This window comes from Xiphophorus couchianus, chromosome 4 (assembly GCF_001444195.1).
Source record: "Xiphophorus couchianus chromosome 4, X_couchianus-1.0, whole genome shotgun sequence".
NCBI classification, from domain to species: Eukaryota; Metazoa; Chordata; class Actinopteri; order Cyprinodontiformes; family Poeciliidae; genus Xiphophorus; species Xiphophorus couchianus.
In genome coordinates, this window is record NC_040231.1 from 31,431,614 (window position 1) to 31,456,778 (window position 25,165).

A 25,165-nucleotide genomic window follows, 5' to 3' on the forward strand; every position below is an offset into this window, starting at 1 on the left:
CGACCGGCGATAAGTTTCAACTTAAAACCATCGACACACGGTGACGTCGCTTCTTTGCAGCTTGCACAATGAGGCGACAATTGCTTGCCCTCCTCCAGTCAATGACCAATGACTTTCATTCATGTGAAATTTAGCATTTGTACCTGTAGAGACGTGTGTGTGTGTGTGTGTGTGTGTGTGTGTGTGTGTGTGTGTGTGTGTGTGTGTGTGTGTGTGTGTGTGTGGGCTAGCAATGTGATGTGAGAAAGTCAAAACCTGTTCAAATTTGGTCTCAGTCGCTGCTGCCATGTCCCATGTGTTGGGTTTTTAGTTGCCTCCAGTGGCGACTAGAAACAATAAACCCTTGCCCTAGCTAGCATGGGAATATTCGCATCTAATTAGCAGTAGCCTCAAATGACTCAGACTTTTACTTGGTGAAAAAGTCCCAAGAGAAAAAAAGACTACATATGAGAATATAAGATTCAATAGTCCTGTCAGGACAAAACTTAAAACCTGCAATTACCTTATTTAAGGCTAACTCGCATTTATTTTTATGGATCTAAGACGTTTTAAGGCCTTAATTTAAGATACATGGATTCCAGACTTTTAAAGACTTTTAAAGGGTGCACAGACACCCTGCTCTGGTCCCATATGACACAGAAATAATATTTAACTTCAGAGTATTGTCATTTTATTTATTTTTGGAGTCTTTGAAGAATGACTGGATTCACTCTGCTACATCCGTCTGTGACTCACTCTTGGTGCGTGTTAAGACGCTTGTCTAGGTCACATGATATGTTTCTGCTAAAAACAAAGCCATAAGCAAGCAAGATGAGTAAAAAACAAAAATGTTACCACAGGTATATTTGACATGTTTCTGACATTAGTGTGGAAAAGGCTGATTCTGAACTTTCATTTTCCCAGCTGGTACATGATGATCACCTGGTTGGTTCATTTTTATGGGGTGAGTTGTTTTTTTAAAAATTATTATTATTTTTTGTTTCTCTTTGGTAATTTTGGTATGGTTGTACACTTGCAATGAAAACGTTTCACTAAATATATTAAACACTCGCAAGACAGAAGAGGTACGTAGATCTCAGTGGGGAAAAGTGGGAGACATTGCTGATTGGATGAGATTACTTTTGGATTTAGAAACGACAGTTATTCTGGCTTTAGGTGTTTTGTTAAAAATATGAATGCGGGGCGTGCTGTGGTGGCGCAGGGGGTTAGCACGCCCCACGTTTGGAGGCCTTAGTCCTCGACGCGGACGTCGCAGGTTCGACTCCCGGTCCCGACGACCTTTGCCGCATGTCTTCCCCCCTCTTCTCACCCTCCTTCCTGTCTGCCTACTGTCAAAAAAATACGTGCCACTAGCGCCGCAAAAACTCTTCGGAGAAAAAAAATAAATAAATAAATATATGAATGTTACCAGTTATGCAAACATAGATATATTTGTTTTTGTGGTACGATCTTGTCTTAAAGGGTATGTTTAAACACATTTCAAGTTTCAGGAAAGTGTGTTTTGCCTTCGTGCTCCTGTGGTTGAAATAAAACACACTGTACTCAGCAGCACAACCTTCTGGTGTTATTTACAATTCAGTTTTGAAGTTTCGGAGGTGAGGCAGCACCACACAAGATGGTGATTGACAGCGCTAAGAACCACCTCCTGGCTCCGATTTACTGTTTTTAATTAGCATAGTGGCTCCTAGAGGGTTTTAGGCAAACTTAAAGGGGCAGGATTATGTAAGATCAACTTTTTTAGCTTTACATCATGTTATAATGTTATTCCCTCATAAAAAAGTACATCCGAGTGTTGAATTGATTCTTTCATGCATGTTTAAAAAAAATCCTTTGATCCCCATGGAAACCATTCAGCTGTGCAACACGCCTGGGTTTACCTAACCTCGCCTTCGAGGACGAAGCTCCTCCTCGGTGTTTCAGTCCCGAGTCGAGCTTCCGCCTCACAGGGCAGCCCTCCTCTGCTCAGCTCCTTCAGACTAGCCAGCAGCAATTAGCAAACCCCTGGTGGAACTGCTAGAACTCATTACATGAGCTTCTTCTCTGTGCAACACGGTAAAAGCATTGTTAAAGGGTGAATAGAGGAGCCATGTTGTGATGACTTCCTGAAGGCGGAGTTTAAGAAAGGATGAGTTTTTAAAGAGACAAAGGCCCAATTTCAAAGTGTTACAGTACAAAGTCAAATTTCTCTTAAGTGTTACTTGATATATAGAGCAACTTCCTAACTAAAAGGAACATAGTTCCTTGATTGTTCGATGCAATGACACTATGTGGCTGGAAAACACAAAATACTTTCCATTTAAATTCCATATCTTATGGATTTAATTCAACAAATGCTTTCTTGTTTCCATGTTTCCATTGTGACAGACTTGTTGCGCTTTCCCTCCTGGTTGCCATCAATGCCCAGCCTCTCACTTTAGCTCCAGCTTATCAAAGGTTTAACTACTACACATACGCTGCATTTTTCTTTTACTGGAATTCCTGCATCTTCTGGCTCTGTGCCAAAGAGACAAAGTTTGCCTTAAAATGAATAAATCATACTGACATTTCAATAACTTCACCCCAATCCCTTGATGGAAGTAATATAATCCATTCCATGAGTTTGCATGATGTCAGGCTCCACCTCCTGGATGCACTGCCCTCATCCCCCCCACACACCATGACCTTTAAGCTTCCATTGCTTTTCTTACTTCAAATGTTTAACCAAAGACGCACATCTCTTATATATGAAAGAAAAAAAAATCAACAGATACTGGATTTCAACAGCTCAGGTAGACAGGTATCTCTACACTTATTCTTTTTCAGGATCAAATATCTGAGTCAATTAAAATATTATGAAACTCCAAGTATTATTTTCCAGACTTTATCTATCAGTCTGTTTAAAACAAGCTCAGAAAAGCAGCAGTGCAGCGCTGGGAACTTAGACTCTCAATTCAAAACAAGTACAGTACATCAGACAGCTCTCTTAACTTGAAGCTCTTCAAGCAGCCCCCTAGAAGTCTGCATGCTGGAAAAGGAAAAGCTGAGTTGACTCTCGTCTCACCCCAGCCTTTGAGGAGCGCTTCACAGATAAATATGTTCATCTGAAGGAGTCAAATCTGGAGGTTTGACCTTGTCCGCTGTGGACAGAAGGAACTCACATACACTAATGTGAGTGAGCGGAGTAACTGGCATGTCAGAACAAATAACTTTATGAACTTCTCCTGTTTTCTGCCGCTGCTAAGCTGGAATAGAGTGAAAATGTCTCCATACTCCTTCGTCAACCTCAAACTAGACCTTTATTTGAGTTTTAGGCGACAAACCAACACAAACTACATCATTGTGAGGCAGAAAAAGAAACAAGGTTTTTGTTCTTTCCATTTTTTAGTATTATTATTTTTTTTTTACAAATAAAAGCTTCACATTTAGCTTTTCTTTCATATCTACTCTTTTGTAGAACTGACTCTTGCAGGAGTTTCTGCAACAAGTGATTCATTTTCAGGTTTCTACCATTCCATTTTAACTCTTGCTGCAGGTCATGGTGCTTTTACACCAGTCCACATGTCAAAGGAAACAAACTTTGGTTCGTTTAAAGTGAACCAAACTGTTCTGGTGTAAAACGTATGTTGGCCAAAAAGTTTCATTTGAGTCTCATCTGACAAGAGCGCCTTCCTTCAGATGTTTGCTTTGTTCCCCACACGGCTTGTGACTTACTGTAAAACACTTCGTTTCTACAATGGACAGATGTGTGTAGTCCAGGGCCGGCTCCAGCCATTTGGGGGCAATAAGTAGATTTTCATTTGGGGGCGATTCAAAAGCAGGAGTTTTATTTAGTGAATTTAAATATTAACTAAATATTTAGGTATTAAAATCCTCTTGCAATCTCATCTAAAAAACCTCCGATGATCTGATTGGTCGGTCAGCATCATAGCATGTTCTATATTGACCGTGAAAGATGCATTTATGTTTAAACTGCTCTTCAGACGTACTGAAATCTGTGTCCATCAGCATGAACACACTCCTATTCCTTCCTTGCTTTTTTTTCACCAGACCAGGGTGCAGTGGGAGAAATAAACACACACACACACACACACCTTCACAGCTCATCGATTCAGAGTACACAGTAGAGTAGCTCCTTGACACTGATCTATACTCAGCGATTTATTACTCCCTCTAATGAGTGAGGTGAGATGGCTGCTCACAGCAGCTCCCCACCAAGCCTCTGCAGCGCTGCACCAAATTACATCCATCGCATCTCGACAACAACGCCAAACGGATCACCTCGCTCTGCCTGCTGCGCACGCACACTCTCCCCCCCACCCCCAAAAAATTGTTCACATGCATTATGTATTTCAGACCATGACACGGCGCGGCGTTCACAGCTAATCCATATTGGAAATGCTGTTGGAGAGCGGTTAAGTAGCCATTCGTCTTTGGGGAAGGCGACCAGTGAGCCACATTCTCTTCATCTTCCTGTAATAACTCACTGGGAATACGAAGAGTCGGAGATCACAGAGAAGGAGGACGACTTGGGCTTCGGAGTTTTTAAAGCGCACAGCGTTTGATGCTAACTTTCACACAGATGTAGAATGATCTCTCCTTTGCGGGCATTTATAAACCACTGAGTGAAGACCAAACATGATGCTGCAGAAAATGGAGTTTCAATTCAGACAATATATTCCTAATTAAATAGCAAAAACACTTGGTTTTCTCGCTCCTGATTATTATATGCTAAATCTGTAACATCCTGCCTCTGATGTCATGCTACACCCACGTGAAAAAAACAATTGGATGAAACATACCAACCACCGAGATGCAGATGGAGGCTGCACAGTGGGAACGTTGCACATGTATTAATCGCGCATAGGTAACTCGGGGTGTGTGTGTGGGGGGGGTTGCGTGTGTGTGTGTGTGTGCGCTGGGAGTTGGCAGGCACAAACATGGCAGCTACGATACCAACCTCTGCGCTCAACTTTGAATAAGGAACAAACCTGAGCATCCCTGACATTTAAATAAAGGTGATATCACAACAACAGCTGCCTCTTTTTTTTAATCATCGTTTTCTGCATAACTGCAGTCGAATTGGATTACATGTTGCAGAATAATAATATTCTCACAGGGGTAAGCTTTGAATTGATTGTGGAAAGTAAAGAAAAAATAATAACCCTGTAAAGGGCAACTGGACAAAGGCTGTAATAAAGAAGAAAGAGAAAAAATATCCTGGCAATATCTACTTTAGCATAATTCCTATAACTCTCCTAAACTTTTCAGGAAGCTCTAAAGTTTTTTCTCCAAGTCCTGCCAGTTTTGATCATTGTCCTTTCCAAACCACAACAATCTGATAATAGGTAAATGAAGTGGTGACTCCATGTATAAATGAAAAACAATTTTGCACAAATGGACCGCACGTGTTCTTTATCTAACTTCAAATGCTACAAATACATAGATGATCTGATTTCCACCAAACTGGATATGAATCATCACAAGAGGCCAACTGGATGATATGGGAGCTTAACTCAACTGCGCCTCCTAGAATATTTTCAGAGACATACCTCCCTACCAAATGTTCTGTTATCAGGGATCAACACCTTAGCCCCGCCCACTCAAAAATTAAAGCCGCAGGTTGACTTGGCAACGCCTCCATCTTTTATAACAGTGGTCCCCAACCCCCGGCCGCGGACCAATTGGTACCGTTCCGTGGACCAATTGCTACCGGGCTGCGCAAGAAATAATTAAATATTTCCGTTTTATGTATTATTTGAGTCTGTAGGATCTTTTATTTTGAAAATCCTTTAACCGAATTCTCTCGCTTAGGTCTTGCGCGCGCCAACATGGAGCCCACAAGCAGCAAAATGAGTAAGAAACAAATCAGATGTCTTTGGAAAGTTTCTTTGCAAAGGGGAAAAGGCCCAGAGAAGAGACAGGAGAATGGACTTATCCCAGTAGGTGATTCCCACATTTAAAGCTCTGCAAGATAAGGTGACCGGCTTTTAATGAGGCAATGAAGCTTCAAACTGCTTCGCCACGTAGAGACCAAAGCACCCTGAGCATAAGCAACACTTTGGGTGTCATTGTCTCTCATCACTCCCAGATGGACCGTCTGGTTGCAGAGAAATAAGCTCAGGGCTCCTATTAGTCGTTATCGTGAGTTAAATTTTTCACGAAAGTAAAACGCTTGTTTTTGTGGTGCATCTGTATCTTATTTTGAAGGGATATGTAAATATTACCATAGCGACCAGAGTCAGAGAGCGTTAGGGCAGTGGTCAAGACGAGATGAGAGGAGTAGAGCTTGTGAGTTTTAGGTCTGGTTCACACGGCACGATTTAAGGATTGTCGGACGATTTTCCAAACTTCTGTGACCACAGAGCCGATAAAAGTCCAACAGGTTCGTGTGTCCAGCCACACGGCAGGAGCAACACACCACCACACAAACCGATTCCAGGAGAAAATCCAGTAAAACTCCCAACATATCATACATGAATTTAGAATAATCAAACACGGATGACGATGTAGAAGCAGCAGTGTTAGTTTGTGACCTCATTTTAAGGATAAAAGACATAACAAAAAGAAATGGCGGTTGATAAAAGATGGCGGGAGCAGCCGCTCTATTTGCTGCACTATAACTTGGAGGTGAGTTATGTTTTTTTGTAGTTAACATTTTTAACTGAATAAACTTTTCCACATATAATAAAAATATATAAAAATGACCTTTACATATAATAATAAACATTTCCACATATAACCTCCGATGTCCACCGGACTCTCAGTTCCCATGTCAACTGTTTTTGATTCCCCTCCGTTCTTACATAACCGCGCTTTCTGATTGGCTACCTGTCACATTCAACAGGCTGTGATAATCGGGCCACGACATTATTGAATATGTCCGATTTTACATCAGCAGAGAGAAGTTTTCCAATTTGAAGGACCTAAACTGACATAGTTAAGAATGAAAGCAGAACTAGAATATCGCACCAGTAATGTGAGTTTTAAAGATTTCATTGTGGACTCAAACTGGTTGGCCAGTAGGTGGCAGCATAGACACCTCGATACTTGTATTATATCTCTCACGCAGCAGCGCGTGCGTTCGTCACTGATAGTCATGGAAACGACGTTAGCGTTAGCAACCCTATAAATCGCCGTGACCGTCGGAATTCTTCCCCTTTGCGACTGGACTTTTGAAGGAGACGCCTGAAAGAGCCTTAACAGCCCCGGAAGGTTTGAACTTGTTGAGAAAGTCTGCTTAGCAAAACTCGCTGAAGAAGCACTTTGCTGAAAACGCACTTGCTGACGAAGCCTGCGGTTGAAAAACCTACGAAAGATGGATCCTGGTCAGGACAAGCACCAGCAGGGTGACCACCCGGAAGGTTAATGTCGTTCTTCTACTATTTTTAATAAACGAAAGCAAGTTATTACTAAGATATTAGTGAGTTGTTTAGTTTATTTTGTGTTTGTGTGTGTTTTTAAAGAAATTCCGACTGCTATATAGAAACAATATAATTACTTTGCTAGCATAAATCCTTCTTATCTAATGAGCCTTTTTCTTGACTGAAATTCGCTGTAAATGTCAGGAATGTTCAACTGTGATGTAGTGATTTAGGAAATATATGTTTTTAGTTAATTATGGTCAAATTAGTTCAATTAATGTTAAGCTTATAATTTGACCGTTATTTTTTGAAAAATGCGTGATAAACAATCAGTTTCCATGGATACGCTAAATGAAATATATTAAATATTTAATTTTATTTTTTAAAATTTCTGTGTTAGATTACTGAAATTTGTGAATAAATGCCTGTGATGTTAACACACTAGTGTTTGAATAAAATGTTATGCTGGTTTGAAAAAAAAGTTAAATGTCCAATTCTTGGAAAAATAGATGGTTCTTGGTCGTTACTATGTTATTTTTTGAAAAATGCCCTCATAAACATATTTGGTTTCCATGGAAATAACCGGTTTATTAGGACACTGGAAGACGCTTTACATAATATCAGTAATATGCATTCATGCACACGTTCATGGTGATACGCTAATGGATTGTAGCCACAGCCGTTATATCAGGCCATTGGCCCGTCTGACCAAACCCAGCAGGAAAGGTGGGAGAAGTGTCTTGACCAAGGACTCAAGGACAGAGATGGGCCATTGCAGTGCAAACTCCTACCACTCCGTTTTGTGTGTGTGTGTGTGTGTGTGTGCGCATTAGGCAATGAATCATGTTTAGTCATAGAGATCATCAGTGAAAGCTGGTTTTCACAAACAAAATAATGATTTCTTTGTGAAAATCAGCTTTGATGACTTTGGTGTCCAGTTCTTGGATGACTGGTTGGTTCTTTGTCCATTTTTTGAAAAATGCCCAAACAAATGTATTTAGTCACCAAGGATACATTGGTAAAATGACTTCCATAAAAAAATTAAAGAAACACTTTTGAAACATGTACCTTCTATAGTATCCCTAAATTATTTAGCTGTAATTCTAGAAATGTCACGAATGCGTACGGTGATGATCTTATTTTGTTTGAAGACAAAATAAGATTAATCAGATTACTTTTAATCATTTTTAAAATGATTAAAACAGAAAAGCAAAACTAGATTGTTCTTTACCTAATTTTTTTATACACCCTGACAAACATGTTTGTTTTCCATGAATGCACTGATCTGAATACAATAAATAAGCTTATTACTTAAAATATATAAACACATTTTTTTTTCTAATGATAGACTTCAATATGCGTGTTTAGTTTTCCTACATTGGTGAACTGATCTGAAAAGAAGAAAAAACATTTAAATTAAAATAAATTTTGATGACTTTGGTGTTCAATTTAGGAAATTGTGACTCTTTGAAAAACATAGCTTAGGAAGGTATAATTTGCATTTTTGGGATGAAACATATTTGTGAGTTAATTGGATTTTTGTGATTTAAAAATCAGAGCAGATAAACAGTTTTATTTTTGTAGGAGCCCCTTGTTACTGGAAACTCGGGAAAGGCTGTTTATTTAGGTCCCCAGTCCTTAAACTCTGAGTTTTATAGACATACATTTCTGCTGTTGGCAATATGTGGAAGTATGAAGGAATTTATTCATACCGTAGGATTTACTGACTGGTTGTCCGAGTAGCTTTTACTGAGAGTCTGAGAAGTTGTTGAGGTCAAAGGGATTTAATTTGATTAACCACTATTAACATTTTAGTCATTTAAAAATGCTAATGGAGACATATTTTTGAAACCTTTGTAATACTTATAAAATATATATAAAATATTAAAATTATATAAGTAACAGTTTAAGTTTAATAGTAATGAATGCATCGTGTATCTTATTTTGGTTATTAAGAAAGATAAAACATATCTGTTGAGCAGCATCAAAGATTTGTGAGTTTGGGTTGTTACAGAAGGGTAAACTGAGTAACTTGTTGAAGTGTTTTATTTTATTCACACTAATGGTACAATCTAAGATTAAAGGTGTTTTATTAGCTATTAAAAAGTCCTCAACACAGTCTACAGCTCTTCAATTTATGTTGAGTTTATGATTAAAGATGAACTATCAACAAGTCTAAATTTGATTAGCTGTTGTTAATGATTGATTGGTACCAAAGTTTGTTTCTCAGAGTGGAGGTTGTCCATACAATGTTTGATCATTAGTTTTAATGTGTTCTTGTTTTTATGTAAAAATATGTTGTTGTTGTTGTTGATTTTTTTTGTTGCTGTTTTGTTGTTACTAAAGATTAGTTTATTTATTCTATTTCACATTTCACTCCCCATCAGTTTCTGAAGACAAGGGAGAGGAGTCACACAGGACTTCACCTCCAATCACGGTGAGTAGTACTACCAACTCCAGTGAAGACAAGGTTGGTAATAAAAGTACTAGCAGCTCCAGTACTAGCAGCTCGAGTACTAGTAGCTCCAGTACTAGTAGGTTCAGTGGCAGCGGTACTAGCAGGTCCAGTGGCAGCGGTACTAGCAGCTCCAGTGGCAGCAGTACTAGCAGCTCCAGTGGCTACGGTACTAGCAGCTCCAGTGGCAGCAGTACTAGCAGCTCCAGTGGCTACGGTACTAGCAGCTCCAGTACTAGCAGCTCGAATACTAGTAGCTCCAGTACTAGCAGGTCCAGTGGCAGCAGTACTAGCAGCTCCAGTGGCAGCGGTACTAGCAGCTCCAGTGGCTACGGTACTAGCAGCTCCAGTGGCAGCAGTACTAGCAGGTCCAGTGGCTACGGTACTAGCAGCTCCAGTGGCAGCCGTACTAGCAGCTCCAGTGGCAGCGGTACTAGCAGGTCCAGTGGCAGCCGTACTAGCAGGTCCAGTGGCAGCCGTACTAGCAGCTCTAGTGGCAGCAGTACTAGTAGCAGCAGCTCTAGTTATAGTTGTACTAGCAGCTCCAGTGAAGACGAGGTTGGTAATGACTGTACTACCAGCTCCAGTCCGACAGTGGACCGTTCTTACGCTGTGTTAGAGCTGCTTGAGGTTCTCCCTCCAAAATTTAAATACACATGGGACATCGGGATGGCTCAGCAGCCTCAAGAGCCCATTTTCCATCTACAGGACTCCAGACAAATTGGGACCTCTCAACCTTACCAGGTAGGTTTGGAAGAGGACGCGGGTCATGTGATGACTGGCATGAACAGAAAGAGAACAAAAGCCAGTGATGCTGAAGAGGAGTCCCCCACCAAGAAGACTAGGCACAGTGTTGGTGAAGAGGATCCCGTTTTGTCATCCCCTGTCACCAGTCCCTCACAATACATGGTGCATGAGGATTCTGTTTGGTCACATCCTTTCCTCAGTCCCTTATGTATATTGGCACATGAGGATCTTGATTGGTCATCCCCTGAGATCAGCCCCTCACAGTACATAATGCATGAGGAGCCTTTTCTGTCCTCCACTGTCTTATGTCCCTCACCATTGGATCTAATTTTGGAGGATCCAATTTTGCCACCCTCTGTCTTCAGTTCTTCACCAATTCCTTATGAAGAACACCTTCTGTTATTCCCTGCCATCAGTCCTCCACAAAGGCTAGGTTTGGAAGAGGAACCGGGTCATGTGACATCTGTCACCTGCAGAAAGAGGACAAAGGGCAGTGATGCTGAAGAGGAGCCCCCTGGCAAGAAGACTAGGCACAGTGTTGCTGAAGAGTTTCCCATTCTGTCATCCCCTGTCATCGGTCCCTCACAGTACATTTTGCCCGAGGATCCTTTTCTGTCACCCACTGTCTTTAGTCCCTCACCATTGGAACCAATTTTTGAGGATCTAATTTTGCCAGCCTGTGTCTTCAGTCCTTCACCTACATTGGCATTTGAGGATCCCATTCTGTCTTTCCCTGTTCTTGGTCTCTCACCATCAGCACATGGCAATGATTCAAGTTTGTCATCCCCTGAAGACTGTATCTGGGTGGAGTCTGAAGAGGACACAGAAGAGGAACCAATACCATCAACAGCTGGGATTGGACCAGACGGAATTAGAGTAAGAGAGAGTTTCAGACAAGCGTGGTTTAGACCTCACTACGACTTGTCAAGTGACTCTGATTAGATTGGGATCTTGAAAAACTGAAGACCTACCTGAGAAGTCCCATTGGTATATCATCATTTCTCTGTTGTTTTTGTTAAAGCCGATGGCTTTCTAGCAGGACCGAGGATGCCTTAGGTAGCGACTTGCGCCGGGGCTTTTCTTTATCCCGCTGCTAGATTTTAGATGTTAAGGATACTAGCAGGACCGAGGATGCCTTAGGTAGCGACTTGCGCCGGGGCTTTTCTTTATCCCGCTGCTAGATTTTAGATGTTAAGGATACTAGCAGGACCGAGGATGCCTTAGGTAGCGACTTGCGCCGGGGCTTTTCTTTATCCCGCTGCTAGATTTTTTTATTTTAGATGTTAAGGATTCTAGCAGGACAGGCAATGCTGACTTTTTTGCTGTTAATCAATTAATGACTAAATGCTGGAGGAGGCTAATTTAAATTTACGACAAACAAGACCATATTGCTGAACAAAAAACACTAAAAGGAGTCGGACATGGCTGGTGCGTAAAAGATAAATGCTAAAAGGAATGAGACAATGATTAATACTAAATCTAAAACAATCTTGCTGGGTAAAAATCAAACCTCAAAACGATTAAGACAACGCGGCTCGGGACACTAGAATCAATACAATTGAGACATCACTGCTGCAAATTAAACTCTTTAAAATTTAAATAACGTTTCTGACACTTCTAATTTTTAAGACATGAAAAAACGCAAATGGAGACACAATATAATCGGTTATAATCGGTATAAACGGATCGAAACAGCAGTTTTAAAGTTATAACCATTCTGGTCTGGACATTATAAAATCCACACGAAATGACGCGAATTTACGTATGAAATAACAACGGCAGCGACAGTAAAAACGGAAGTTAATTCAAATGTTCAAAGATGTCAAGAGGAAGAGAGAAATAGGCAGGACCTTTGGATCCCGGATATGAACCGTTGATCCACGGATCAATCATTTGGCGGCTGGATTCCTAAACCTTCAAGTCCACATGTTAAAATGTCGTTGAGCAAAACATTTAAACTCGGGTGATAATGGTTTTAAAGGTTGGTAATGCTGCTGGGTGTCAAACCTAAAATCTCTTAGGACCGAGAAGAGACAACGCTTTGCGGGACAAATTCATCTCTCTAAGGACGAAGACAACGCTTCTGTGGACAAATGAAATCTTTCAAGTAGTGAGGAATTTTAATCTTTTAGGACTAATATGATGTCATGGTGGACAAATTAAAATGTAGAGGAATTAAAACAACACGCGGAGTACAAATTAAAATCTTTAAGGATAAAAGAAAAGACAGAGATAAATATTTGGTTAAGGCTTGGTCCAGTGACTTGGACCACCATAGACATATTCTGAGGACCACCAGGAGCTGCAGTCACCTTTCAGGTTAAGGCAAAAGTAAGTATCAGTCCCAGACAGAGCAGCTGGCAGTGAGACTGCTTCTTCCAAGATTCTCTCTGTGCTTCTGTCTCTGTTTTCCTCTCTACTCTCCCATGTTTCAGGGTGTAGTAGCGGTGCTTCCCCACACGGTGCTCTCTAATATAGTTAATTGTTCTCACCTGTTCCTCCACTAATCCACTCTCCCAGTTCTACTCTTTCAGGTTTTAGCTGCTCATCGCTGGATTCTTTCATCGTTGTCCATGTGGTTCCTGCTTGTAAGTTTTTGCATTCAACAACACATAATATTGCTGGCCTCCTGCTGGCATTGGTGACCATCAGCTTTAATAAATAAATATAGAAAGAAATTCACTATTAGTAGAAAGTGTTCCTCCATATAGAGTTAAATTTACATTAAGTGAGGAAAGTTTGCCTGATAATATTTTGTATTAGAGACCAAATGAAAGCAGCAAGTCAATAAAAATTTGGAAGACAGAATTTATGATTGAGAGATTTAATTAAGAGCTTTTATCCAGAGGGAAAGTAGAGAACAGGATCGGAGGGAAGGAAATAGAGAGGATGTGGAGTAAAGATAAACTATTAATCTCATAAAACAAATAGTTCATGTGGCCTTATTCATGTGTTACAACACAGAAAGATCCCAAAAAGAGAATAGACTTTAAAAAATACTGACACTAGTTTCTGATCCCAGGTCCAGACTGCTCAGATCTCTGATGTTCTGATCATCCCAGGTTGGATCTCCTGAGCCTGGAATCCTCCACCTTCAACACCACCAGTCAGGTGGAGGAAGATAAGAGAACCCAGTTGGTCAAAAAAAGTAAGAACATTTCTATCTACAAAACATAACGAAACATTTCAGATGGAGCTGCACAGAGTTGAGCTGAAAGTTAGAAACTGGTTCTGTTTGCTGTCTGTGATTATTTTCCTTTTTAACTCTTTTGTCTTTTCTTTTTTTTTCATTTCTCCGTCAACTCATGTCACATGACTTGAGTTGACCAACAATTAAAGCAGAAGACCTGCTCCACCTGCTGTTCTACTGGTTGGAAGAGATTGTGGAAAAGGTGAGGACATGATGATGACTTGATCAGAAAGTCTCCTTCAGTCATCTGTTATTTAGACTGAATGTGTGTCTGATTATGTGTTGATTCTCCAGCATCAGCGAGACAAGACAAGACTGGACCAATGAGGAGAGAGAAGACACAGAGGACTGAGGAGACGCTGGAAATCCTGCTGGGAATCCAGAGAAGATGTTTCCTGATGCATCAGGGGGACAACTGAGGACGGGACACAGCATAAAGAGACAGAGATCATGTGAAGTAGGTCCTTCAATAACAAACTAACATTTGCCAACTATGTTAATTTAGTTACTGTTTTGTTGCAGTTAAAACAAGCGAATGTAGGGTAAGAATCGACAGTAGCCAGCAGACAAATAATTATCCAGTTAGTGAATCTCCAGTTAGTGGATTTGCAATATTACCTGTGCTAAACAAGAAACAAGATTAGAGATATTAATGTTTATGTGTGACTGTAAAACATCAATTTAATATCATGCTCTTTTTAGTATCATTAAAGTGATGGTTATTCTGAATGTTTTCTAGATTCAAGGATGGCCTTTCAACCCTGGATGTCATTTATGCTTCGGAGCTTCATGCTTCTGTGTTCAGGCCCTTTATGTGCACAAGGGTGGAAAAGCTGACATCAGAAATGTTAGAGGAAATCTGTGAAGTTCAGCTCAGCGAAAAGGACAGCACCAGACGACAAGAAGAAACCAGACTGCTAGGATTTTCCTTGAGACAGACCAAACCTCGCTTTCCTGTTCAAACACTGTCAAGATACCAAAGCCCAAAACAAATGATCAATTCCAAAAAACATGGACTTTGGGATAAAAACTCTTTGGACTTTATTAAGTTCAAATACAGAATCACAAAACATAAATGTGGATGTTGGCCTGTGAAGGCAGATGTTAACTTGTGAAACCTGCTCTGTTCAATTGTCACTACCAACTGTTATGACTATTGTTGAAAACTGTTGTAATGCTTCATTGTATTTACATGTAAATATTAGAAATGAACATTTTTATGTCATCAAAAATTGTTGCAATAAAAAGTGACATACTATTAACACATGGCTGATTTTTGTTTTATTTTGACAAATTATTTTTGAAAGCTGCCAAACAGGCAACAAATTAACCAGATGTTAATGAAATAAATAAGAAAAACAACAAAAACAACCTTGTTAGGTAGGTGGTACATGACATCCGGTTTACCAGTGAGACTGTTGAACAGGTCTGATGGTATTTGTAGTCCATCTTTCCTTTCATCAATGTCACATTGCAGCAAACCCATGAACACAAACCGCACTAGACACATCTGCTCATAACTGCCACTAAAGACGTGTCTTTGCTTCAGATCATCCAGAACTGGGACTAACAACAAAGCAAAATTATAACAAATGAAGGAAAATTTCAGCAGGAAAGACAAACAGTCTAGAATGGCATCATTGGTTTCCATAAAATTGATACTTTCTTTAATTTGCTCTTCACCTTGTGCCAAGAACTGAACATTTTACCCACATGAAAAACAGAACACTTGAACTGTCCTGGATGTTGACCACAGAAGTCACAAAACATGGAACATGGCCACCTTAAAAAAAAAAAAAAAAGATACAGTTGAAACAGATATTTATACACCAAGAGAAAGATACAAACATCTCTCTCTGTGTCTGTATAGACAGATTCACATCCATCTATATGCCTGGTACGGCATGACCTCAGGTCATCTCCTCTCTCGACCAGAGTCAGAGAGCGTTAGGGCAGTGGTCAAGACGAGATGAGAGGAGTAGAGCTTGTGAGTTTTAGGTCTGGTTCACACGGCACGATTTAAGGATTGTCGGACGATTTTCCAAACTTCTGTGACCACAGAGCCGATAAAAGTCCAACAGGTTCGATCGGTTCGTGTGTCCAGCCACACGGCAGGAGCAACACACCACCACACAAACCGATTCCAGGAGAAAATCCAGTAAAACTCCCAACATAACATACATGAATTTAGAATAATCAAACACGGATGACGATGTAGAAGCAGCAGTGTTAGTTTGTGACCTCATTTTAAGGATAAAAGACATAACAAAAAGAAAAGGCGGTTGATAAAAGATGGCAGGAACAGCCGCTCTATTTGCTGCACTATAACTTGGAGGTGAGTTATGTTTTTTTGTAGTTAACATTTTTAACTGAATACATTTTTCCACATATAATAAAAATATATAAAAATGACCTTTACATATAATAATAAACATTTCCACATATAACCTCCGATGTCCACCGGACTCTCAGTTGCCATGTCAACTGTTTTTTGATTCCCCTCCGTTCTTACATAACCGCGCTTTCTGATTGGCTACCTGTCACATTCAACAGGCTGTGATAATCGGGCCACGACATTATTGAATATGTCCGATTTTACATCGGCAGAGAGAAGTTTTCCAATTTGAAGGACCTAAACTGACATAGTTAAGAATGAAAGCAGAACTAGAATATCGCACCAGTAATGTGAGTTTTAAAGATTTCATTGTGGACTCAAACTGGTTGGCCAGTAGGTGGCAGCATAGACACCTCGATACTTGTATTATATCTCTCACGCAGCAGCGCGTGCGTTCGTCACTGATAGTCATGGAAACGACGTTAGCGTTAGCAACCCTATAAATCGCCGTGACCGTCGGAATTCTTCCCCTTTGCGACTGGACTTTTGAAGGAGACGCCTGAAAGAGCCTTAACAGCCCCGGAAGGTTTGAACTTGTTGAGAAAGTCTGCTTAGCAAAACTCGCTGAAGAAGCACTTTGCTGAAAACGCACTTGCTGACGAAGCCTGCGGTTGAAAAACCTACGAAAGATGGATCCTGGTCAGGACAAGCACCAGCAGGGTGACCACCCGGAAGGTTAATGTCGTTCTTCTACTATTTTTAATAAACGAAAGCAAGTTATTACTAAGATATTAGTGAGTTGTTTAGTTTATTTTGTGTTTGTGTGTGTTTTTAAAGAAATTCCGACTGCTATATAGAAACAATATAATTACTTTGCTAGCATAAATCCTTCTTATCTAATGAGCCTTTTTCTTGACTGAAATTCGCTGTAAATGTCAGGAATGTTCAACTGTGATGTAGTGATTTAGGAAATATATGTTTTTAGTTAATTATGGTCAAATTAGTTCAATTAATGTTAAGCTTATAATTTGACCGTTATTTTTTGAAAAATGCGTGATAAACAATCAGTTTCCATGGATACGCTAAATGAAATATATTAAATATTTAATTTTATTTTTTAAAATTTCTGTGTTAGATTACTGAAATTTGTGAATAAATGTCTGTGATGTTAACACACTAGTGTTTGAATAAAATGTTATGCTGGTTTGAAAAAAAAGTTAAATGTCCAATTCTTAGAAAAATAGATGGTTCTTGGTCGTTACTATGTTATTTTTTGAAAAATGCCCTCATAAACATATTTGGTTTCCATGGAAATAACCGGTTTATTAGGACACTGGAAGACGCTTTACATAATATCAGTAATATGCATTCATGCACACGTTCATGGTGATACGCTAATGGATTGTAGCCACAGCCGTTATATCAGGCCATTGGCCCGTCTGACCAAACCCAGCAGGAAAGGTGGGAGAAGTGTCTTGACCAAGGACTCAAGGACAGAGATGGGCCATTGCAGTGCAAACTCCTACCACTCCATTTTGTGTGTGTGTGTGTGTGTGTGTGTGCGCATTAGGCAATGAATCATGTTTAGTCATAGAGATCATCAGTGAAAGCTGGTTTTCACAAACAAAATAATGATTTCTTTGTGAAAATCAGCTTTGATGACTTTGGTGTCCAGTTCTTGGATGACTGGTTGGTTCTTTGTCCATTTTTTGAAAAATGCCCAAACAAATGTATTTAGTCACCAAGGATACATTGGTAAAATGACTTCCATAAAAAAATTAAAGAAACACTTTTGAAACATGTACCTTCTATAGTATCCCTAAATTATTTAGCTGTAATTCTAGAAATGTCACGAATGCGTACGGTGATGATCTTATTTTGTTTGAAGACAAAATAAGATTAATCAGATTACTTTTAATCATTTTTAAAATGATTAAAACAGAAAAGCAAAACTAGATTGTTCTTTACCTAATTTTTTTATACACCCTGACAAACATGTTTGTTTTCCATGAATGCACTGATCTGAATACAATAAATAAGCTTATTACTTAAAATATATAAACACATTTTTTTTCTAATGATAGACTTCAATATGCGTGTTTAGTTTTCCTACATTGGTGAACTGATCTGAAAAGAAGAAGAAACATTTAAATTAAAATAAATTTTGATGACTTTGGTGTTCAATTTAGGAAATTGTGACTCTTTGAAAAACATAGCTTAGGAAGGTATAATTTGCATTTTGGGATGAAACATATTTGTGAGTTAATTGGATTTTTGTGATTTAAAAATCAGAGCAGATAAACAGTTTTATTTTTGTAGGAGCCCCTTGTTACTGGAAACTCGGGAAAGGCTGTTTATTTAGGTCCCCAGTCCTTAAACTCTGAGTTTTATAGACATACATTTCTGCTGTTGGCAATATGTGGAAGTATGAAGGAATTTATTCATACCGTAGGATTTACTGACTGGTTGTCCGAGTAGCTTTTACTGAGAGTCTGAGAAGTTGTTGAGGTCAAAGGGATTTAATTTGATTAACCACTATTAACATTTTAGTCATTTAAAAATGCTAATGGAGACATATTTTTGAAACCTTTGTAATACTTATAAAATATATATAAAATATTAAAATTATATAAGTAACAGTTTAAGTTTAATAGTAATGAATGCATCGTGTATCTTATTTTGGTTATTAAGAAAGATAAAACATATCTGTTGAGCAGCATCAAAGATTTGTGAGTTTGGGTTGTTACAGAAGGGTAAACTGAGTAACTTGTTGAAGTGTTTTATTTTATTCACACTAATGGTACAATCTAAGATTAAAGGTGTTTTATTAGCTATTAAAAAGTCCTCAACACAGTCCTACAGCTCTTCAATTTATGTTGAGTTTATGATTAAAGATGAACTATCAACAAGTCTAAATTTGATTAGCTGTTGTTAATGATTGATTGGTACCAAAGTTTGTTTCTCAGAGTGGAGGTTGTCCATACAATGTTTGATCATTAGTTTTAATGTGTTCTTGTTTTTATGTAAAAATATGTTGTTGTTGTTGTTGATTTTTTTTGTTGCTGTTTTGTTGTTACTAAAGATTAGTTTATTTATTCTATTTCACATTTCACTCCCCATCAGTTTCTGAAGACAAGGGAGAGGAGTCACACAGGACTTCACCTCCAATCACGGTGAGTAGTACTACCAACTCCAGTGAAGACAAGGTTGGTAATAAAAGTACTAGCAGCTCCAGTACTAGCAGCTCGAGTACTAGTAGCTCCAGTACTAGTAGGTTCAGTGGCAGCGGGTACTAGCAGGTCCAGTGGCAGCGGTACTAGCAGGTCCAGTGGCAGCGGTACTAGCAGCTCCAGTGGCAGCAGTACTAGCAGCTCCAGTGGCTACGGTACTAGCAGCTCCAGTGGCAGCAGTACTAGCAGCTCCAGTGGCTACGGTACTAGCAGCTCCAGTACTAGCAGCTCGAATACTAGTAGCTCCAGTACTAGCAGGTCCAGTGGCAGCAGTACTAGCAGCTCCAGTGGCAGCGGTACTAGCAGCTCCAGTGGCTACGGTACTAGCAGCTCCAGTGGCAGCAGTACTAGCAGGTCCAGTGGCTACGGTACTAGCAGCTCCAGTGGCAGCCGTACTAGCAGCTCCAGTGGCAGCGGTACTAGCAGGTCCAGTGGCAGCCGTACTAGCAGGTCCAGTGGCAGCCGTACTAGCAGGGTCCAGTGGCAGCCGTACTAGCAGCTCTAGTGGCAGCAGTACTAGTAGCAGCAGCTCTAGTTATAGTTGTACTAGCAGCTCCAGTGAAGACGAGGTTGGTAATGACTGTACTACCAGCTCCAGTCCGACAGTGGACCGTTCTTACGCTGTGTTAGAGCTGCTTGAGGTTCTCCCTCCAAAATTTAAATACACATGGGACATCGGGATGGCTCAGCAGCCTCAAGAGCCCATTTTCCATCTACAGGACTCCAGACAAATTGGGACCTCTCAACCTTACCAGGTAGGTTTGGAAGAGGACGCGGGTCATGTGATGACTGGCATGAACAGAAAGAGAACAAAAGCCAGTGATGCTGAAGAGGAGTCCCCCCACCAAGAAGACTAGGCACAGTGTTGGTGAAGAGGATCCCGTTTTGTCATCCCCTGTCACCAGTCCCCACAATACATGGTGCATGAGGATTCTGTTTGGTCACATCCTTTCCTCAGTCCCTTATGTATATTGGCACATGAGGATCTTGATTGGTCATCCCCTGAGATCAGCCCCTCACAGTACATAATGCATGAGGAGCCTTTTCTGTCCTCCACTGTCTTATGTCCCTCACCATTGGATCTAATTTTGGAGGATCCAATTTTGCCACCCTCTGTCTTCAGTTCTTCACCAATTCCTTATGAAGAACACCTTCTGTTATTCCCTGCCATCAGTCCTCCACAAAGGCTAGGTTTGGAAGAGGAACCGGGTCATGTGACATTCTGTCACCTGCAGAAAGAGGACAAAGGGCAGTGATGCTGAAGAGGAGCCCCCTGGCAAGAAGACTAGGCACAGTGTTGCTGAAGAGTTTCCCATTCTGTCATCCCCTGTCATCGGTCCCTCACAGTACATTTGCCCGAGGATCCTTTTCTGTCACCCACTGTCTTTAGTCCCTCACCATTGGAACCAATTTTTGAGGATCTAATTTTGCCAAGCCTGTGTCTTCAGTCCTTCACCTACATTGGCATTTGAGGATCCCATTCTGTCTTTCCCTGTTCTTGGTCTCTCACCATCAGCACATGGCAATGATTCAAGTTTGTCATCCCCTGAAGACTGTATCTGGGTGGAGTCTGAAGAGGACACAGAAGAGGAACCAATACCATCAACAGCTGGGATTGGACCAGACGGAATTAGAGTAAGAGAGAGTTTCAGACAAGCGTGGTTTAGACCTCACTACGACTTGTCAAGTGACTCTGATTAGATTGGGATCTTGAAAAACTGAAGGACCCTACCTGAGAAGTCCATTGGTATATCATCATTTCTCTGTTGTTTTTGTTAAAGCCGATGGCTTTCTAGCAGGACCGAGGATGCCTTAGGTAGCGACTTGCGCCGGGGCTTTTCTTTATCCCGCTGCTAGATTTTAGATGTTAAGGATACTAGCGGGACCGAGGATGCCTTAGGGTAGCGACATGCGCCGGGGCTTTTCTTTATCCCGCTGCTAGATTTTAGATGTTAAGGATACTAGCAGGACCGAGGATGCCTTAGGGTAGCGACTTGCGCCGGGGCCTTTTCTTTATCCCGCTGCTAGATTTTTTATTTTAGATGTTAAGGATTCTAGCAGGACAGGCAATGCTGACTTTTTTGCTGTTAATCAATTATGACTAAATGCCTGGAGGAGGCTAATTTAAATTTACGACAAACAAGACCATATTGCTGAACAAAAAACCCTAAAAGGAGTCGGACATGGCTGGTGCGTAAAAGATAAATGCTAAAAGGAATGAGACAATGATTAATACTAAATCTAAAACAATCTTGCTGGGTAAAATCAAACCTCAAAACGATTAAGACAACGCGGCTCGGGACACTAGAATCAATACAATTGAGACATCACTGCTGCAAATTAAACTCTTTAAAATTTAAATAACGTTTCTGACACTTCTAATTTTTAAGACATGAAAAAACACAAATGGAGACACAATATAATCGGTTATAATCGGTATAAACGGATCGAAACAGCAGTTTTAAAGTTATAACCATTCTGGTCTGGACATTATAAAATCCACACGAAATGACGCGAATTTACGTATGAAATAACAACGGCAGCGACAGTAAAAACGGAAGTTAATTCAAATGTTCAAGATGTCAAGAGGAAGAGAGAAATAGGCAGGACCTTTGGATCCCGGATATGAACCGTTGATCCACGGATCAATCATTTGGCGGCTGGATTCCTAAACCTTCAAGTCCACATGTTAAAATGTCGTTGAGCAAAACATTTAAACTCGGGTGATAATGGTTTTAAAGGTTGGTAATGCTGCTGGGTGTCAAACCTAAAATCTCTTAGGACCGAGAAGAGACAACGCTTTGCGGGACAAATTCATCTCTCTAAGGACGAAGACAACGCTTCTGTGGACAAATGAAATCTTTCAAGTAGTGAGGAATTTTAATCTTTTAGGACTAATATGATGTCATGGTGGACAAATTAAAATGTAGAGGAATTAAAACAACACGCGGAGTACAAATTAAAATCTTTAAGGATAAAAGAAAAGACAGAGATAAATATTTGGTTAAGGCTTGGTCCAGTGACTTGGACCACCATAGACATATTCTGAGGACCACCAGGAGCTGCAGTCACCTTTCAGGTTAAGGCAAAAGTAAGTATCAGTCCCAGACAGAGCAGCTGCAGTGAGACTGCTTCCCAAGATTCTCTCGTGCTTCTGTCTCTGTTTTCCTCTCTACTCTCCCATGTTTCAGGGTGTAGTACGGTGCTTCCCCACACGGTGCTCTCTAATAGTTAATTGTTCTCACCTGTTCCTCCACTAATCCACTCTCCCAGTTCGACTCTTTCAGGTTAGCGCTCATCGCTGGGATTCTTTCATCGTGTCCATGTGTTCCTGCTTGTAAGTTTTTGCATGCAACAACACATAATATTGCTGGCCCCTGCTGGCATGGGACCATCAGCTTTAATAATAAATATAGAAGAAATCACTAGGAGGAGAAAGTGTCCTCCATATAGAGTTAAAGTTTACAGAAGTGGGAAAGTTTGCCGGATAAGATTTTGTATTAGAGACCAAAGGAAACAGCATCAAGTCATAAAAATTTGGAAGACAGAATTTATGATTGAGGGATTTAATTAAGAGCTTTTATCCAGAGGGAAAGTAGAGAACAGGATCGGAGGGAAGGAAAGAGAGGATGTGGAGTAAAGATAAACTATTAATCTCATAAAACAAATAGTTTGTGGCCTTATTCATGTGTTACAACACAGAAAGATCCCAAAAAGAGAATAGACTTTAAAAAATACTGACACTAGTTTCTGATCCCAGGTCCAGACTGCTCAGATCTCTGATGTTCTGATCATCCCAGGTTGGATCTCCTGAGCCTGGAATCCTCCACCTTCAACACCACCAGTCAGGTGGAGGAAGATAAGAGAACCCAGTTGGTCAAAAAAAGTAAGAACATTTCTATCTACAAAACATAACGAAACATTTCAGATGGAGCTGCACAGAGTTGAGCTGAAAGTTAGAAACTGGTTCTGTTTGCTGTCTGTGATTATTTTCCTTTTTAACTCTTTTGTCTTTTCTTTTTTTTTCATTTCTCCGTCAACTCATGTCACACGACTTGAGTTGACCAACAATTAAAGCAGAAGACCTGCTCCACCTGCTGTTCTACTGGTTGGAAGAGATTGTGGAAAAGGTGAGGACATGATGATGACTTGATCAGAAAGTCTCCTTCAGTCATCTGTTATTTAGACTGAATGTGTGTCTGATTATGTGTTGATTCTCCAGCATCAGCGAGACAAGACAAGACTGGACCAATGAGGAGAGAGAAGACACAGAGGACTGAGGAGACGCAGAAATCCTGCTGGAAATCCAGAGAAGATGTTTCCTGATGCATCAGGGGGACAGCTGAGGACGGGACACAGCATAAAGAGACAGAGATCATGTGAAGTAGGTCCTTCAATAACAAACTAACATTTGCCAACTATGTTAATTTAGTTACTGTTTTGTTGCAGTTAAAACAAGCGAATGTAGGGTAAGAATCGACAGTAGCCAGCAGACAAATAATTATCCAGTTAGTGAATCTCCAGTTAGTGGATTTGCAATATTACCTGTGCTAAACAAGAAACAAGATTAGAGATATTAATGTTTATGTGTGACTGTAAAACATCAATTTAATATCATGCTCTTTTTAGTATCATTAAAGTGATGGTTATTCTGAATGTTTTCTAGATTCAAGGATGGCCTTTCAACCCTGGATGTCATTTATGCTTCGGAGCTTCATTCTTCTGTGTTCAGGCCCTTTATGTGCACAAGGGTGGAAAAGCTGACATCAGAAATGTTAGAGGAAATCTGTGAAGTTCAGCTCAGCGAAAAGGACAGCACCAGACGACAAGAAGAAACCAGACTGCTAGGATTCTCCTTGAGACAGACCAAACCTCGCTTTCCTGTTCAAACACTGTCAAGATACCAAAGCCCAAAACAAATGATCAATTCCAAAAAACATGGACTTTGGGATAAAAACTCTTTGGACTTTATTAAGTTCAAATACAGAATCACAAAACATAAATGTGGATGTTGGCCTGTGAAGGCAGATGTTAACTTGTGAAACCTGCTCTGTTCAACTGTCACTACCAACTGTTATGACTATTGTTGAAAACTGTTGTAATGCTTCATTGTATTTACATGTAAATATTAGAAATGAACATTTTTATGTCATCAAAAATTGTTGCAATAAAAAGTGACATACTATTAACACATGGCTGATTTTTGTTTTATTTTGACAAATTATTTTTGAAAGCTGCCAAACAGGCAACAAATTAACCAGATGTTAATGAAATAAATAAGAAAAACAACAAAAACAACCTTGTTAGGTAGGTGGTACATGACATCCGGTTTACCAGTGAGACTGTTGAACAGGTCTGATGGTATTTGTAGTCCATCTTTCCTTTCATCAATGTCACATTGCAGCAAACCCATGAACACAAACCGCACTAGACACATCTGCTCATAACAGCCACTAAAGACGTGTCTTTGCTTCAGATCATCCAGAACTGGGACTAACAACAAAGCAAAATTATAACAAATGAAGGAAAATTTCAGCAGGAAAGACAAACAGTCTAGAATGGCATCATTGGTTTCCATAAAATTGATACTTTCTTTAATTTGCTCTTCACCTTGTGCCAAGAACTGAACATTTTACCCACATGAAAAACAGAACACTTGAACTGTCCTGGATGTTGACCACAGAAGTCACAAAACATGGAACATGGCCACCTTAAAAAAAAAAAAAAGATACAGTTGAAACAGATATTTATACACCAAGAGAAAGATACAAACATCTCTCTCTGTGTCTGTATAGACAGATTCACATCCATCTATATGCCTGGTACGGCATGACCTCAGGTCATCTCCTCTCTCGACCAGAGTCAGAG

The 25,165-nt window shown here is 40.1% G+C and overlaps 2 long non-coding RNA genes across 2 annotated transcripts in view; both read left to right on the forward strand.

Annotated features, from left to right (window-relative positions):
• The first annotated feature begins 14,084 nt into the window (after positions 1–14,084).
• On the forward strand, positions 14,085–14,789 carry LOC114142443 (uncharacterized). Its single transcript, XR_003595012.1, has 2 exons — positions 14,085–14,189; positions 14,472–14,789. It is a non-coding gene; the product is annotated as an uncharacterized LOC114142443 (long non-coding RNA).
• Positions 14,790–22,976: 8,187 nt separating this feature from the next.
• The window catches only part of LOC114142444 (uncharacterized), a 15,012-nt gene continuing 12,823 nt past the window's right edge, over positions 22,977–25,165 (forward strand). The window contains exons 1-2 of the long non-coding RNA XR_003595013.1: positions 22,977–23,183; positions 23,358–23,685. This is a non-coding gene — a long non-coding RNA (uncharacterized LOC114142444). The remainder of the gene's footprint in view (positions 23,184–23,357; positions 23,686–25,165) is intronic.